Below are 13,402 nucleotides of genomic sequence, written 5' to 3' on the forward strand. Positions count from 1 at the left end.
ACTTCAGGAGGTGGTCTGGGCCGCATTCCAGAAGAAACTGGACAAGTGTAAATGCATCTGGTTGTTGAAACCACATGTAAATTTTACTCCTCCCAAAAACGCTCTAAAATAAAGTTGTGAGAGCGTGTTTTAGGCTATATGTCATGTTATAGCAAGTTATGACGACGCTACTGCCGCATCGCCGCTGACCATCTAACGTTATTCATCAAGCCAACGTGCAAACTATCGCAAATTAAAGTGAAAGTAAGTCCCCGATGCTTAACACACAGTTATCATCATTAAAAGTAAAGAAACGAAATGATCTTACCAGGGCTGTTGCCGCTCTCTCCTATTGCTGTCTTTGATTTAGAAATTTTAACGGATGATCAATAAAATGCAGTTCATATCTGTTGCTTTCGGTGACGTGAACGCCATTAAATTTGCATAGCGAGGGAATCGAAGATCTGATTTATATCCATTTTGCAAAAACACATTTATGTGACCAGGTGTAAATGGAATTGTTGTGATAAAACAGATAGCTATCCGATCTGAGAAAACGCATCAAGTGGCCAGGTTTAAACAGCCCCATACACACACACACACACACACACACACACACACACATACACACACACACACACACACACACACACACACACACACACACACACACACACACACACACACACACACACACACACACACACACACACATATTAGGGGTGTAAGTTAACGGTTCACAAAATTCATGGTTCGGTTCAATACGATACACTTGTGTCATGGTTCGGTACGTTTTCGATACAGGAAAAAGAAAGAAATGCCAGAGAAATTTCCTTGATTTAATATTTAAAAAAAAAAAAATAATTTATTAAACGTAACATCATAAAGTATGATTTTTTTTTTTACTTTGAGGAATGATGAAGCTATAATCGACTCTTAGAAGCATGTAAAACAGCTACTTGAAAAAAAATGTAATGTAATATTGTAGTTATAAACAAAGGTTTATTTTAGTTCAGATTAACTTTGAGGGCAGTAATTTTATTCATGTCAAAATAAAACCAACGTAATGTAACTTGAAAGCATTATAGCCTACTATTCCTGCCAAACTTCCATGGTTACAGTTTGTTTTACTACAGTAAATCCATGGTGAATGTTGCTGATCTGTGGACACTGGATTGTTCATTCATGGCACAATATTTCCATGTCAGCACTGTTTGATCCGTTAATAACAGAGATATATGAATGCTTCTCAATAGATCTCGCAGCGATGTTATTACTTCAGTGGGGATCTCTTAGCGCCGTGTAGTAACAGTGTCGATTGATCAAGATCGGCTCACGCTGCACTGGTCCAAACTGATAAACGGCCCGTGAAGCACATAATAACAGCACCTGCTTTCTGGTCAGTTAGCCTACAGTACCTGCTTTTTTTGTGGAAACCAAATCTTTTGATTGTGAGAGAGCCATGTGTTAAAAGTCAGATGGCACTTTGCTACTTTATGATTTGCCCTATGTCTGAATAAAAGAAATAAAAGTGAACTATCTATTAGGGATGCACCGATGCATCGGCTGAACATCGGTAACGGCCGATATTTGCCTCGTTAACTGCCATCGGCCATCGGGAAATAAAAATGACATTCGCCGATGTCACATGGGCGTCAGTTTGGTTTGATATGCTGGGGACAGAGACGCATTCGGAAGTGCATTTTCAGAAGTGCTGGGTACAATGACGCATTTATTTATTTATTTTCTATGAGAAAACTCCTTTTCTCGAGAAAAGAACGACCATATGGTGTGTAGCAGAAGAAGCGGCGGAGTATGCACGATCCGCGAGTGCTGAAGACGTTCTGCACGGCTTTGATGGGTGCGCAGGAGGACACAAATGGGCGGCGACTGCTTCTTCCAGTGGGGGGAGCTTTTCCCTCAGCGCCGTCAACAGATAGAGCGTTAACTGTACACACCGCCGCCGACTTGAGCTGCAAAGAAACTCTGGCCTCCCTGTCAAGGACTCTTGTCAAAAAGTACGGGGAAGCTTGACCGCTCTGAATAGTGAGTGAGAGCGCGCGCGCGGTCGGGGCTCTCTTTCTCTCTGTCTCTCTCTCTCTCTCTCTCGCAGAAGAGCGCGTGCGCGCTTAAAATTTAATATTTTGGTATGAACATTCACCCGTGTTTTTTCCCTCATAAATGCGAACACGAAAAATAAAATGAATATTATAATGTTTTTTTTGTTGGGTCAGACAATGATTACCAAATTTCTCTCTCATATTGCTCTTCATAACAACTGAAAAATAACTTATAAATAAGGTTATAACCGTCAACCAGAAAGTGACATTAAAGGTTTTTTTTGTTTCATAAATTGGTCTGATTGAATTTGTGCTCATTCTAGGATAGTGTGATCAAGAGCCGAAAGACTTGTATGTTTCCGTGGCACAAAAGAAGGAATAAATAACAAAAAGAAAAAACATCGGCATCGGCATCGGCCATCGGCCAAGTTGTTATGTTAAACATCGGTATCGGTATCGGCCCAGAATTTCCCAATCGGTGCATCCCTACTATCTATACCATATTGAATTGCATAGCATCATATTTTTGCAATGCGTTGAATCGAAATCGAATCGCACCGGATCGTAATAAAAGTGAATCGTATTGCATTGCATCGGTAGCTGGCAGCTGCTTATATGTATCATTAATGTATTGTATCGTTGGCTATGCATCGAGATGCGTATCGTATCGGCCTCAGTTATGGAGATGCACATCCCTAATACCTATATAGGAAAAGTAACTACATTTACATACTGTGAATCGTTTTTGCATCGAAAAAAAAAAATAACTCTTCCACCATATCTACTTTAAAATGAAACACAGGAACTTGCCATCCTAGGTCACATTACCATAAATATAATATAAAATTACTATAAGATAAAATTACTTCAGTTAATTTACCATCAGATGCATGTCCCCCTTTGCTAACCCTTTTGTGGAAGGGCTCTTTGTGAAGGGATTTAGATGTTTGCTTCGAACACCCCTTTAATTGTACATTTATTAAATCACATGTAATGTTTATAAATAATACTAGGTAAAGGAGAGCAAACTGATTCCCCCTTCATTTTATCTACCTTATGCCGACCAAAAGGTATATGATTTTCTTTCTTCAGATGAGAACACATATTTTAGAAAAAATAAACTAGACTTTTAGAAACATTATCCATCTCTTGTGTTTGTGTGTCAAATAATGCAAGTGAATAGACACCAAAATGCTGAAGGTCGAAAAAGTCCAAGAGCATTGTAAAGCTCACATGATAAGTGCAGAAAACATCTTGTGTGAACAACACAGCAAGCTGTGAGTACGCTGTATGAAGTTTCTGGCGTATGCACTTGCATTATATTGGCTTACAATAATGGATAATTTTTCAAAAAATCTTTGTGGAAAGAAAGTCACATATATATCTAGAATGGCACGAGAGAAGAAAAAAAGAGATCATTTTTTAATTTCGGAGTGCATTGTGCCTTTAAAATTGACTGCGGATGTAAATACTGGGTAACACTTTATTTCGATAGTCCACTTTAGACATTCTACTAACTATAAGTAACTTTGCAACTACATGTCAACTATCTGTCATTAGAGTATTAGTAGACTGTCTGCTTAATATTTGCTAACACTCTGTTTTGTTGGTCCCCTAACAGACATTCTACTGACTATAAGTTACTTGGCAACTACAAGTCAACTTATTCTCCTAACCCGAATCCTAACATCTAAACTTAACCTACCAGTCTATTGACTGTCTACTACAGCCTACTAATACTCTAATGAGAGTTAGTTGACATGTTAGTGAAAGTGGACTATCGAAATAAAGTGTAACCAGAAGATACTGCAGTGGATACTTACTAGTGATGGACTTGTTTCTCTGTTGGTGCCTATTCTGCTCCGTAAGTCCAATGCTTGATCTAAAAATATATATTTTTTTTTAAAGAGTTTTAATAGGATTATTGATCGCGTAACATAGGACCATTTTTTAATGTTCCATAAGTGTTATATAAATCTGGAGAACCCTTACTAAAAATTAACAATGTTTTGCGACACTAACCAAATGGTAATAAATTATTGTAATACGTAAAATAGGAAAGAGGCCGCACTATGCATAAACTTTTATTTGCAAAAACAGGTTTCGGCGCGTGCCTTCATCAGTTTCCACGTGCCGAAACGCATTTTTGCAAATAAAAGTTTATGCATAGTGCGGCCTCTTTCCTATTTTACGTATTACAATTATCCAGGCCAGCACTCTAAAAGTTTATTAATATATGCAGTGAAGCCTGCTCCTATACTCACTATCCACCATAAAAACATGGTTTCTACACTATAATAAAAAACATGGTTAATTTAGCAAATGTCCTTAAAGGATTAGTTCACCTCAAAGTTGAAAATTGTGTCATCATTCACTCACCCTCAAGTTGTTTTAAACCTGTATGAATTTCTTTCTTCTGCTGAACACAAAGAAAGATATTTTGAAGAATGTCTGTAACTTGGGTCCCATTGACTTCTATAGTAGGGAAAAAAAATACTATGGAAGTCAATGGGACCCAAGTTACAGACATTCTTCAAAATATCTTTCTTTGTGTTCAGCAGAAGAAAGAAATTCATACAGGTTTGAAACAACTTGAGGTTGAGTAAATGATGACAGAATTTTCAACTTTGAGGTGAACTAATCCTTTAAAAGAACAGCTCATCCAAAAAAAAAAAAAAAAAAAAAAAAAAATAGTTATCTCATTATGTAGCTTACTCACCCATATGTTGAAATTGTATGAGTTTCTTATGTAGAACCATAATTAAGATATCTTGAAAAATGCCTTTTATTTTTGTCATAGGCAACAATGCATACAGTTGTTTTATTCCCAAAATTCTTGTGTTTCACAAAAGTAAGTTATACAGGTTTGAAAATACTTTCATTTTGAAAGACATTTATTTTTGGGTCAGCTAGGCCTGTAAACTCAAGAAGATAAAGCTTGTCTGGAGGTTTTGAACCAGTGCATTTGAGCAGATTCACATGTTCTGCCTCTATTTCACGTGTATTTTATGACAATACTCACCGCATCTGAACATCGTGTGGCTGGATAATATTTATTCCCCAAATGCCTGGATCATGAAGGAAACACACACATACACATCAATATTAGTTATTTGTTTTACTTACTTACGGAGACATTTGCAAAAGCTTGCTAAATTGACTCACCAGCTCCAAAACATATTATTACGACTCGTTAATTTAACTGATCGGTTAGCCATCCCGCGATCAATAGATTCATAAGCCTAGTTTGCAGATTCTTATAGTATAAGACTGTGACAGTTCCTTTCTGTCTAAAGATACAATATTAATATATATTCTCAGTTCACTCGTTGTAAGCTCCCATGCTGAGTTTTATTTTATCATAAACTAAGTTAGACAAGTTACAGAAGTTACATGCTAGCAGCACATAACATTAATACATTGGAATACCGTAAGCACTAATATTGCTCTAATCGCGTTTAGATTCTCAATTTAATACACTATATCTTGATGTAGCAGAATTTGTATAAAATAAAGTTTTACCTTCCGTAGATTGCAATATTTCCGTTGATAAAATTCTTTGTCCATATTCCTTGTTTGTTCTTCATTTACATCCAGCAACACCCAGCAACTCGCTCAAAATAAACATTTAGCAGTCCGATGAAAAATAATCCATGTTTTAAACGATGTAAAACCCACAGAATAGGCAAATATTGAAGATCCCGCGCAGCAGCAAAGCAAACACCGACTCACTCAACTGACGTTTATTCAAACTTGACTCGTAAAGGCGCGCATAGTTGTCATTGGCTAGATTCCTGGATGACAGTCAGAATAAACAGAGAATAACCAATCATGCTCAAAACAGCTAGGAGAGACAGCCAATAGTGTGGCAACATTGCAATTACAGGGAAATATGAAAATATAATATAATATATATATATATATATATATATATATATATATATATATATATATATATATATATATATATATTGTGTGCTATTTATTTGGTTGTATTTGTAGGCTGGCTGTTATATTTAGGCTAATCAATTGGTTAAATTGTTTTTTCATTGCAGTGCATGATTAAAAATTCAACAATAAAAATGAAAGATTAAAAATACTGTAAGAACTTACAGTAACTGACCATATATAATATTTATTTACCACTGTTCTGATAAAGTGCAATTTAATAGAGCAAACAGTATATTAAACAGAGCAAACACTGCATATATTCATATACAATTCTGTATGTAGATCTATATGAAAATCTAAGGAATTGGCATCATGGTGGTGACAGTTACATTCATGTGACCCATAATGACCCTTTTACACTTTCACAAATTATTGACCTTTCCTTTAGAAACACTCTTATGCCTAATAATGTCAACATCCATTTTCACCCTGTGTGGCACTGGTACACAACCTGTTGGTTTAGAGTTAATCCTCTGTCCAACGCAACACTTTGGTAACATTGGCATAATTCTATACAAGTTACAACATAATACCCCGGGTTTCACACTTCACAGGCAAGCCTGTAGTCCCAGACTAAAATGCATGTTTGAGCTGTATTACCTGAAAGCAACATATCTTATGGCAGTGCCATTGTTTTGTCTCAAGATGCACGCCAGTAATGTTTTTTTTTTTTTTCTAAGGCACATTTTTAAAAGCTATAATTAAATACCCAAATTGAACTAAGGACAAATCCTGGCTTTATCTAAACCCTGTCTGTGAAACCGGGTCTGGGTTAGAAATTAAGGGTTAACCCTAACCCTAACCTTAAGACTTGTCTACAGACTTTTATTTAACAGCATGGTGTTAACTGCAGTGGTTAGGCCTTTAGCATTGATAAAGGACAAAAATCTTCTCACTGTGACAGTCTGTTTAATAAAGATTGTTTGTATGGATTGTCCCTAAACTAGAGCTATTGATGCATTCAAGACATACCTAGTATCATAAAGATCGTATTTACAAATTGAACACACATGAACGCCGCCACAATGATGAAAATATGAGTAGGAAGCTTGGGATTTTCTTTAATCCACAATCTCGAGTTATGAGTGTGTCAGTGAGAAACATTGTGGAATACCACAATACTTGGGTATTTAGCAGTTACATTGTCAGGCTTTTCTATTTACGATGAAGTAAGCTAATGCCTGCACAAAATATGACAGTGTTATAGTATAACAATATAACATGTAGGCTAATGATACTTTTTACAGTGGCTTCATAAATTAATTTAAAACATAAAAAAAATTGTAAAACCTCATGAATACAAACTTCCCAGAAGGACTTAAAAGTGCCATGTGTGCATCATGAACCCTGTTGGTGTCTGACCAGCAAGATCAATTTAACAGTTAATGATATAGTCCGTAACAGTCAGTTAATTAATTTACAGATATTGTTTGTCATTTTGTTCTGAACTAGTTCTGGCTGTCAGTGGACGTTTAGATTATGGCCATATTGGACATCTTTATTCACGTATTTTATGGACTGTTTCTGGATGTCAACGGACGTCCAGATTATAGTCAGTATGAACGTCTTTTCTGAACTAGTTCTGGCTGTCAGTGGACGTTTAGATTATGGCCGGATTGGACATGTTTATTCACGTCATTTATGGACTGTTTCTGGATGTCAACGGACGTCCAGATTATAGTCAGTATGAACGTCTTTTCTGAACTAGTTCTGGCTGTCTGTGGACGTTTAGATTATGGCCGGATTGGACATTTTTATTCACGTCATTTATGGACTGTTTCTGGATGTCAACGGACGTCCAGATTATAGTCAGTATGAACGTCTTTTCTGAACTAGTTCTGGCTGTCAGTAGACGTTTAGATTATGGCCATATTGGACATCTTTATTCACGTCTTTTATGGACTGTTTCTGGATGTCAACGGACGTCCAGATTATAGTCAGTATGAACGTCTTTTCTGAACTAGTTCTGGCTGTCAGTAGACGTTTAGATTATGGCCGGATTGGACATCTTTATTCACGTCATTTATGGACTGTTTCTGGATGTCAACGGACGTCCAGATTATAGTCAGTATGAACGTCTTTTCTGAACTAGTTCTGGCTGTCAGTAGACGTTTAGATTATGGCCGGATTGGACATGTTTATTCACGTCATTTATGGACTGTTTCTGGATGTCAACGGACGTCCAGATTATAGTCAGTATGAACGTCTTTTCTGAACTAGTTCTGGCTGTCAGTAGACGTTTAGATTATGGCCATATTGGACATCTTTATTCACGTCTTTTATGGACTGTTTCTGGATGTCAACGGACGTCTAGATTATAGTCAGTATGAACGTCTGTTCTGAACTAGTTCTGGCTGTCTGTGGACGTTTAGATTATGGCCGGATTGGACATGTTTATTCACGTCTTTTATGGACTGTTTCTGGATGTCAACGGACGTCCAGATTATAGTCAGTATGAACGTCTTTTCTGAACTAGTTCTGGCTGTCAGTAGACGTTTAGATTATGGCCGGATTGGACATCTTTATTCACGTCATTTATGGACTGTTTCTGGATGTCAACGGACGTCCAGATTATAGTCAGTATGAACGTCTTTTCTGAACTAGTTCTGGCTGTCAGTAGACGTTTAGATTATGGCCATATTGGACATCTTTATTCACGTCATTTATGGACTGTTTCTAGATGTCAACGGACGTCCAGATTATAGTCAGTATAAACGTCTTTTCTGAACTAGTTCTGGCTGTCTGTGGACGTTTAGATTATGGCCGGATTGGACATCTTTATTCACGTCATTTATGGACTGTTTCTGGATGTCAACGGACGTCCAGATTATAGTCAGTATGAACGTCTTTTCTGAACTAGTTCTGGCTGTCAGTAGACGTTTAGATTATGGCCGGATTGGACATCTTTATTCACGTCATTTATGGACTGTTTCTGGATGTCAACGGACGTCCAGATTATAGTCAGTATGAACGTCTGTCCTGAACTAGTTCTGGCTGTCTGTGGACGTTTAGATTATGGCCGGATTGGACATCTTTATTCACGTCATTTATGGACTGTTTCTGGATGTCAACGGACGTCCAGATTATAGTCAGTATGAACGTCTTTTCTGAACTAGTTCTGGCTGTCAGTAGACGTTTAGATTATGGCCAGATTGGACATAATTTCTCAGTGTCATTAATCGACTAATTCTGGCTGTCAATGGACGTTCAGATCATGGCCTGGACGGGCGGACTTGATATCAACCTGTTTTGTACGTCCACAGACGTCGCTTGCTCAGTGGGTAGGAATTAATAACCGGACCACACAACATGTGCAGAGATGTGGAAGAAAAGATCATTTTTACTCATCTTAGATGTTGATTCCAGATGTATTCTGAAAGTGCGCTTCAAACTGTTAGCAAACAATGCTTATTATTTGAATGTTTGAGCAGCGAGCTCATTGGCCACTGATGCAACAGCAACCAATCAGCTGTGCTAAGAAGATAACCACATGATTGCTAATAGTCTAATCAGCCGCTGATCATTACAATATCACAGTGTGTTCAGAAGAGCTTTGGTGGATTTTAGAATGTTGGGATTTAAAGCAGAGAAATATGAAGAATATGAGAGCAAATCTGTTCAGCTTGAATCAGTTATTTAAACAGAACAAACCCCCCATAATCACTGGTTTATAGTTGAGAGAGGTCAAGGAACTGTTGACAGACCATTTCTACCAGAAAGACTCTGGAGATAGAATGATATAACAAAGCGTATATTTATAAACAGCCCAGCAAGCAAATATTTATAAAGTTCTTTGGCGTAGGCCCCGTCCGTAGCGTGCAATCCAAGGGTAGCGGAAGCTGCATATCCTGCCTGAAGACGAAGGCAGGGGCGCAGCCGACCCCCGGGAGGTATGGGAAGGGACCATCCTGGTGGTGGTGGGGCCCATACACAAAATAAATATATCTGAGGAATATATTTTGAAATATATTTTCAGAATATATGCAAATATTCGAAATTGGCCCAATAAATATATTTTAGTTAAATATGTATATGTGAATATATTTATATGTCAATATATTTACTAACAACATATATGTTTGAACATGGTGTATTGGATGTATTTGTGTATATAATGTATATAAATGTAAAAAAAATGTATATGTTGTATATAAATGTACAATAAATGTATATATTGTATATGAAATACTATTATTTGAATTATTTTTACAGAATTGAATACAGTTATTTAATAGTGTGTGTATGCAGTGTTAGACACTGAGTTCTATCTATTGTTTAAGTGCACTTCACTGTTGGAGTGTCACTGTTATACTTGCATCATAAATATTGTGCATATTTTCAATATTTAAATGACTTCAGGAAAGATGTCAATAAAACACAACAATAAATCTAATAATTGCACTTAGTGTTAGGTACGTGCCACCTAATATGGCCTGATAGTCCTAGGAAAGCAACTATCTTACATTGCAGTCATTTAAATGTAAGTACAGTATTTATTATAGCTGTGTGTCATAGTAGTGAAACATGGTAGCCTACTGTTGTGTATAGGGGGAAAGGTAGAGGAATTACAATGATCAAAATTCATTTTCGACCCTTCTTTAGCAAGCTAAACATTTTATGACCATATATTTTGTCATATATTTTACATTACATGTTATAAATGTAAATATATTTCACACTTAACATATATTTTTGTTATATTTCAGAATATATTTCAAAATGATAAATATAAGTGAACAACAATGCAAATATATTTCAATGTTTGCAATATTTTTCAATATTTTCAATATTTTTCTGTATGGGTGAGGATGGAGGTAATTGGCAGGGTCAGCATCTCCGAACTCAGATATGTGTAAGTACCAATCTTTTATACTGCAAGTATTAGCACGTGATTGGTTAGATGTGGAGGTAATAAGTGACGCAACGATTGAGTCTTCCTAAAAGAACGTACGCTAAAGCTTTTATTTATTTGGCCACACACAATAGTGAACACTTCAATATAATCAGGCCTACTTTAAGGAAATGCTTCTGAGTGGTCAAGCTAAAAGAGTAACATGTAACCTCTGATAAAACGGCAATGACAGAAATGAGGACAGAAGAACACATGAGAAACTAGAGCATGCGGTTTAAATGAAAACATCAGAAAATCTGTTGAACTGTTTCCTGCATGTCTGTAAAGCATCATGTGATGCAAAGAGATAATCTGAAAAACACAGTTTCACACAGAGAGCCAGTTGTTGTCCAAAAGTGAGAACATATTTTATAACTTTCATTAAAATGATTTTGATGTTACTAGTGCCATTTAAAACACATCTTGATCTTTTTTGAACAATGAATATGAGCAGATGTGTGTTTATCTGCAGTCTCTCTTCATCAAACAGGCAGATTTGTGATCCTGATCAGAAGATATGTTAGTGAAAAAATCTTAAATAATTCTAAAAATTAAATAATAAATACACTAATTAAACACTATATGGTTTGACATTGTAACAAATTTTTAGCTCAAATGATATAGGGAATCAATAATGATGAATCAGGGTTATGATTCATTCACTTCGTGTACAGAGTTAATACAATTATTGAAGCTGAAGAATAGATCAGTGGTATATATCAATAACCCATCACCATGAATTATAATTTAATCATTAATATATAAACTGTCCATTCTTCAGATCACTTATCAGAATAACTTTTAATGGAAATTAATGTAATTATCAAACAGTCGTTTGTCCAGCAAACGGCCGTGAGATTAACCCATCAATCTCTCAACAAAAATGATCTCTTATAATTCCAGCAGGGCTATTTTCTGGCCACGAAAATCACCTTCCTGTCCTTATAAAATTTAGGTTACTGAAATAGTAACAAATTGTAAAGCTTTGTAGCTTTAGATCGTAACGCTTCAGGGACTTTGAAATGTTGAGCAAACAGAAGCAATAAGGGATATATTGTTTTAATAAAGGAAACTACGAAAACAGAATACAACAATTCACGCGGAATACATACAGAGTACAACCAGTAAAACAATACAAGACAACGAATAACGAATGAGAGAGAGAGAGAGAGAGAGAGAGAGAGAGAGAGAGAGAGAGAGAGAGAGAGAGAGAGGATGAGAGAGAGAAAGTGAAACTAAATGTCAGGATGGCAATTTTCACAGTTACCTCTGAGAGACACCAAGATTAGAATACCCAAAATAAGAGTAACACACAGCCTTAGATTTAAAATGAAGGTTTGATACTTGCATTAAAGTCTTTGTGTGACTGCGAAAGCAGCGTGCGTGTGTTCCTTTTAGAGCTGGGCGTTCTTCTCGTGCTTCCGGCGCAAACGGAGTTCGCGGGAAGTTTAAAGTGTCTACTTAAAGTTAAAGTTGCCGGCTACGTTCACTTCACTGAACGTAGAAAAAGTCCGAAGACGAAAATAAAGACAAAGATTAAAGGAAAGGAAAGAAAAATGGAGAAACTCCCTAAGGAGTTGTGGGACAGGAAACCTCTCACTGACGAAGTGCTCTGAGGGAACTTTCTGTGTCAGTCTCTTATGGAGAGTCTTAGTTTACGCCTACTTCGCGTACGTGGACCAACCACCTTCAGAGATTTCAGAGCGGGAAAATGTCCTTTGTCCTGTCGGGAAGGTGCATCTACATAGTTTATGGCGGCGTTTAGAATTCCTCATTTCTACCCAGAAAGATGGTACACACAGAATAATACATTTTACTGTAATCTCCTATGTATGAGTGGCTCAGTCAAACTGAGACGGTTAAAGGGATACCAAGAACAACAAGAAAAGTAGGTGGGATTACAAAGTTATATAAGATATGCATATTATAAGCATTTAGAGTTTGATTAACACACGATAAAATCGTAGATACCCCAATATGACATGGTCATATAAAATGCAACACAGAAATATATCATAAACATTTGGTAATGTCTTTATATGAGTAAGTCAATGGAAAGTCCATGTGTGTGTGTATGGAATGCTCTCTCTCTCTCTGTGTGTGTGTGTGTGTGTGTGTGTGTGTGTGTGTGTGTGTGTCTGGAATGTCACATAGAAAGTTCCGATATCTCTCTGGCTGAGAGAGAGAGAGAGAGAGGTGCATTGGAATTCTTTTGAAGCTTGCAAAGCTAGGAGAAGATGCTGTGTCGTGTTGTTCTGGTAATACTCCAAGGTGCAATAAAGTGTCGGGAGAGCCATAAAAGTTGCCACCAAGACTATCCAGGGCAGACTGGTTGGCGCCTAACCGGTAACTTGTATTTGGGAGTTCAGAGGCTAGAGCTCGGATTTTAAAAAGGAATGTGCATTTGTGTTCAGATTCAACAAGCCATGATTCATTCATTCAGAACCAATGAATGAATGATCTGCTCATACGCTACAACATTCTTGATCTAAACTCTAAACAATATTTCAGAACTCTTTCC

At 36.8% G+C, this 13,402-nt stretch overlaps 1 protein-coding gene and 1 long non-coding RNA gene across 3 annotated transcripts in view; one reads left to right on the top strand and one right to left on the bottom strand.

Moving 5' to 3' along the window:
• The window catches only part of LOC309476989 (uncharacterized protein), a 423,389-nt gene that overhangs the window by 74,947 nt on the left and 335,040 nt on the right, over positions 1-13,402 (top strand). The gene's annotated exons all lie outside the window — the stretch shown is intronic.
• On the bottom strand, positions 3,521-5,923 carry LOC309478076. The gene is made up of 3 exons (XR_014198811.1): positions 5,562-5,923; positions 5,062-5,107; positions 3,521-3,921 (listed from the first exon to the last, which is right to left on the bottom strand). It is a non-coding gene; the product is annotated as an uncharacterized lncRNA (long non-coding RNA).

The sequence above is a fragment of the Leuciscus leuciscus genome (assembly GCF_965113295.1).
Source record: "Leuciscus leuciscus genome assembly, chromosome: 16".
Taxonomy (NCBI): domain Eukaryota; kingdom Metazoa; phylum Chordata; class Actinopteri; order Cypriniformes; family Leuciscidae; genus Leuciscus; species Leuciscus leuciscus.